General features: G+C 39.1%; 1 non-coding gene across 1 annotated transcript; it reads right to left on the reverse strand.

The window, feature by feature from the left end:
• Window positions 1-5,321: 5,321 nt before the first annotated feature.
• LOC148545219 (small nucleolar RNA R71) lies at window positions 5,322-5,425 on the reverse strand. The gene has a single exon (XR_015901805.1). It is a non-coding gene; the product is annotated as a small nucleolar RNA R71 (small nucleolar RNA).
• Window positions 5,426-5,993: the final 568 nt, after the last annotated feature.

Raw genomic sequence — 5,993 nt, forward strand, 5'->3', positions numbered from 1 at the left:
TGCAACTATGGCAAATTTTTCGAAGCCCCGGATGTTAGCTTTCCAACGCAACTGGAACCGCATCATTTGGACCTCTGTAGCTCAAGTTATGGTTCATTGAGTGCGAAGAGGTCGGCTTGACAGCTTTTGCGATTCCTTCATTTCTTCAAGAGTTCTCCATTTTTACATGCTTTTCCTTCATTCCCTTGATCCAATATTTGCCTCCTAATTCTGAAATCACTTAACAAACATATCAAGGCATCTAATGGAATCAAGGTGAATTGAATTTAGCTATTTTAAGTCCTCAAAGCATGTTTTCACTCTTAAGCACAATTAAAGGAGAAGTTATAAAACCATGCTATTTCATTGAATAAATGTGGGTGAAAGGTTATAAAATCCCATAAATCAAGCACAAGATAAACCCTACAAATGGGGTTTATCAACCACCCCACACTTAAACCAAGCATGTCCTCATGCTTAAACCAAGAGAAAGCAAAGGGTATCAACATTTATTCAATGTGAACTAATCTAAATGCAACCTAAATTATATGCATCTATCTATATGAATGCAACTAAATGTAAAATGATTCTACCTACTTGGTTAAAAATAAATCAATCTCCAAGACATACATGCACAAGTAGGACTAAGGTCCCATGACGACTCATGAATACTACCAATTTAAATATCAAAATGAAGTTCAAGTAGACTTGCAAGAAGAACGCTCATGAAAGCCGGGAATCAACGAATTGAGCATCGAACCCTTACCGGAAGTGTTTGCACTCTAGTCGCTCAAGTGCGTACGCATGACATGCGCGATCTGCAGAAATAACAGAAAATGCTGGGGGCAATTTCGGGCCGAGTTTGGACCTAGTTTTCGGCCCAGAAAACACAGATAGAGGCTATAAAGTCAGGGAATCCATTCATTCATGGATACAACTTTCATATTCATAATTTTAGGTTTTTAGATGTAGTTTCTAGAGAGAGAGGCCTCTCTCTCTAGGTTTTAGGATTTAGGATTTCTCTTAGTTTTAGGTTTGATTCTTCCCAATTCCAGGTTCAATGTTCCTTTAATTTAGTTTCTCTTTTACCTTTACTTATTTTAGTACTTTGGTTTATTTATTCTCTTTGTTGATTACTTTATGTTGCTAATGTTTAATTTGCTTTTCCATTTAATACACTTTGAGGTATTTCAGATTTATGATTTTCTCTTCTATTTATGTTATTGATGCTTTTAATATTTAGATTTTTTCCCTCTTGGCTTTGGTTGAGTAATTGGTGACACTTGAGTTATCAAACTCCTTTGTTGATTGATAATTGGAATTTGCTGGTTGATTTGGATCCTTCTAAAGCTAGGCTTTTCTTAGGAGTTAACTAGGACTTGAGGAATCAATTTGACTAGTCCACTTGACTTTCCTTTATTTAGTAAGGGTTAACTAAGTGGGAGTAATGAACAATTCTCATCACAATTGATTCAGATAACTAGGATGGGATTTCCACTTCTCATACCTTACAAGGGTTTTCATGATTATTAATCTACTTTCCTGCCAATTTATTTCCTTGTTCCCTATTTCAAAACCCAAAAAGATACTTTTCCATAACCAATAATAAATCATACTTCCCTGCAATTCCTTGAGAGACGACCCGATGTTTAAATACTTCGGTTATCAATTTTATTGGGTTTGCTTTAGTGACAACTAAAACTTTTGTACGAAAGGATTCTCTGTTGGTTTAGAAACTATACTTACAACGGAAATTTAATTATGAATTCTTTACTAGCAGAAATCTGTTCGTTAGGAACTCTTGTGCAACCCACCAAGGAAGGTGGTGAAAAGCTTGGTTAGAGAATTCTATGCCAATGCAGTGCCTCAGCTCGGACAACCCTATGGTTATCTTAGCTATGTGAAGGGAAAGGCCATTGACTATAGCCCCTCCAACATTGATAGGATGTTGATGGTGAAGCAAACAAGCTCCACTCGGTGCTATAAAGAAAAGATGAAGCAATAAGACCCAGGGTTTGATGAAATCCTGAATGAGATTTGTGTGCTGAATGTGCAATGGATAAATGACAAGGATGGGTGATGCCAAGGCATCATAGGCTAGTTTCACTAGCATTTTTCTGTTAGTTTTAGTTGTTTTATGCATTTTCTTGAGCTTAAAGTAACCAAAAATGGTTAAATGAAGAACAAAGTAATGAACCATCCAAACAATATGATTTTGATGCAAATTCCATGAGTTTTAGTTATATTACTTAAATGCTATGAATGAAAGATTTCTCATGAAATTTTGCAAGACTTTGATGCAATTGTTTGGATGATTTCAGGGAAGAAGAGGCTAAGCAAGGAAGCAACAAAATCAATAAAGGAAGCTTGAATATCACATGTGGAGTTTAAGTTCCAGTTTAAGCCTAAACTGGAGCTTAAACGCCAAAATCATGAAGGATAAGAAATGCTGGGATTGAAGTTTAACCTCCACTTTGACCTCAAACTGGAGGTTAAACGCCAGAATGAAAAGCCTCACTTAAGGAGCATTCCACGTTTAACCTCCAGTTTGACCTCAAACTGGAGGTTAAACGCCAGAATGAGTATGCCACCCAGGGAGGAGTTCCACGTTTAACCTCCAGTTTGACCTCAAACTGGAGGTTAAACGCCAGAACCAGGAAGAGTACCAGGGAGCCATTCCACGTTTAAGCTCCAGTTTGACTCAAACTGGAGCTTAAACGTGTTCGATAGCTTTTCTACTCCAGGGTTGCTCTCTCCATCTCCACGTTTAACCTCCAGTTTGACCTCAAACTGGAGGTTAAACGTGTTCGACACCTCCAGGGCCACCATTCCAAGCTTCCACGTTTAACCTCCAGTTTGACCTCAAACTGGAGGTTAAACGTGTTCGACCTCCAGTATGCCTCCACCCTTTTCCACGTTTAACCTCCAGTTTGACCTCAAACTGGAGGTTAAACGTGTTCGACCTCCAGGGCTGCCCTTCCTATCTCCACGTTTAAGCTTCAGTTTAACCTTAAACTGAAGCTTAAACGTGTTCGACTACATGACTCTCCAGGGCTACCTTCTTCCATTTCCACGTTTAAGCTTCAGTTTAACCTTAACTGAAGCTTAAACGTGCTTCTACAAAAGGCCTCACTGGAAGTGTCTGGCGTTTAAGCTGCAGTTTAAGCTTAAACTACAACTTAAACGCCACTCTTGAAAAAGGTTTCTGGGCCAAAAATATTGTGATTTAAGTTAGTCTTTGAGCACAAATATTAACTTAAACTTACTTTGGTATGAAACCCAATTGAATATCATGGTTTATGGGATTGGGCCTGAAGGATTGATGAGTTTGAAATCTCAATTTATTGAGTCATGTGTCATTATTTGATTATCACTAAGTTGGCTCAATAAATGTTACAGGATTTGGATCAACAACCTCATCAAGATTATGGATCATAAACCCAAGGCAAAAGGAAAGCAAGGAGAGGCCTCAAAGCCCAAGAAGCACAACAGAAGCTCAATATAGAAAGTGTATAAATAGGATAGAAGTTAAGTTAGAGAGACTTTTTACTTGGACTTTTAGCTAGTTTTCCTTTTCTTTGTAATTGAATTCAGAGCTATGATTCACTAAACCCCCTTTCATTGGGTTAGGGAGCTCTATTGTAATTCAATGAATCAATAATAGTTTATCTTCTTCTTCAATCTTTTCTCTTGAATTTTGTTAGAAAGCTTCTCGATCTAATTCCATTGAGTAGTTGTCTTGGGAAAGAAACTACTCAAACTTGGAATCCTTCGGAGCCTTGGGAAAGGAATGGAGGATTCATGCTAGAGAAGCTTTCTCACAGTGGATTGGATTGGGGTTTGGATGGATATTGTGACATGTAATCCTACCAAATTGTGGTTCATGAAATTGTGTGGTATAATCAGTGATCAAGCATCATCTCTTCTTATGAACATTTAAACCAAGGGATTGGGAATTTGTTTGTTTTTAGAGAGCATTGGTGAGCCAAGGAATTGGGATCCAATCATATAAGATTGCCAAGCAAAATTCAATGAATGCATTGGTTGAGGAAGAGATATACATGTTTTGATTCGGAGATTTCAATATCTCCTAAACCCAATGAATTCCCCATTTCTGATTTCCCCTTTCTCTTTACATTCTGCAACTCAATTCATGCAATCACCCCCATTCCCTTTTAATTTCAGCAATTTAGTTTCTGCTCTTTAATTCATGCAATTTAAGATTCTGCCATTTAATTTTCTTGTCATTTACTTTTCCCGCCAATTTTACATTCCGTAATTCTCATCTCAAATCTTGATTCCGCTCAACTAGAACACACTTCTAATCCGAATTGCTCACTCAACCAATCCTTGTGGGATTCGACCTCACTCTATTGTGAGTTTTTACTTGACGATAACCGGTGCACTTGCCGGAAGGAATTTTGCCGATCGTGCAATTTCCTAAATCGTAGCATAACTAGTTTATGCGCATCAAGTTTATGGCGCCGTTGCCGGGGATTGGTTTTCGATTGACAATTCTCAAATTGGAAGCTAACTAGATTGAGCAATTTTCTCTTGCTTTGTTAATTCTGTTCAAGATACTTGTTGAATTTTTAATTTCTGCACTTGGTTACATGCTTTCCTTCTTTATGCCTTTAAATTCATGCAACTAACTCACTGACTCACTAACTGTTTGAATTAATTCCTCAATTGAGCTAACCATACTCTTCCATTAACCAAGAGTATTTCACTTGTTTGTGTTTGAGCTGTGTTCTTGTATGACAGGTAGGAGAGGAGAGACATCAACTCCTCCATATACCGAACCAGAGAGGACCCTTCATAGACTTAGAAGGGAAGCAAGAGGGAAGAGAGTAGTGGGAGAAGAGGAATCTGAAGGAGAATCTGAGGACAATTTTGAGGAAGCTTTAGATCTCAACATGGATAGAGAAGTTCACAACCATGAGAGAGCTGATGGAAACGATGCCATCCCTGAGAGGAGGGTTCTTAGTTCATACATAAACCCGACCTCTGGGAATTGTGGTAGTAGCATCCAGAAACCACCCATTCAGGCCAACAATTTTGAGCTCAAGCCACAGCTAATATCACTTGTGGAAAATCATTGTTCCTTTGGAGGAAGTGCTAATGAAGACCCAAACCAACATCTCACAAAATTCCTGAGAATTTGTGACACTGTGAAGTCCAATGGAGTCCAGGAAGATGCCTATAAACTGCTTTTGTTCCCATTTTCACTTAGGGACAAAGCAGCTAAGTGGCTGGAATCATTCCCAAGGGGGAGTCTAACAACATGGGATGAGGTGGAAAGCAAGTTTCTGGCACGTTTCTACCCTCCACAAAAGGTCAATAGGCTTCGATCTGAGGTTCAGACTTTTAGACAACAAGATGGTGAAACTCTCTACGAGGCATGGGAGAGATTCAAGGACTTGACAAGGAAATGCCCACCAAACATGTTCCATGATTGGGTGCAACTGCACATCTTCTATGATGGGCTCTCTTATGAATCAAGGAAGGCTGTAGACCATTCATCAGGAGGTTCATTGAATAGGAAAAAGACTGTGGAAGAAGCCATTGAAGTGATCGAGACAGTGGCTGAGAATGAGTACTACTATGCATCAGAAAGGCACAACACTAAGGGAGTCATGGAGCTGAACCAGGTTGATACAATTCTAGCCCAAAACAAGGTGTTTGCCAAGCAACTAGCAGAGCTTACCAGGCAATTAGAAACAAAGCAAGTGGCTGCAATACACACACAAGATCAAGAGGAAGTAGGCATTGAAGGAGGTGATTGGGATGAGGCTAACTATGTGGGAAACCAACAAAGGCAATCATATGATCCACATTCCAACACTTACAACCCAGGCTGGAGAAACCACCCAAACTTTGGGTGGGGAAACCAACAAACCCAACCACAAAACCACAAACCTTACAACCACAACCAACAAAACAATTCCACATACCAAAACTCCAACCAAAGATCATACCAAGCCACACAAAACACTTACCCCCAATCATCATAT

This window comes from Arachis ipaensis, chromosome B9 (genome assembly GCF_059453495.1).
Source record: "Arachis ipaensis isolate K30076 ecotype BB chromosome B9, ASM5945349v1, whole genome shotgun sequence".
NCBI lineage: Eukaryota > Viridiplantae > Streptophyta > Magnoliopsida > Fabales > Fabaceae > Arachis > Arachis ipaensis.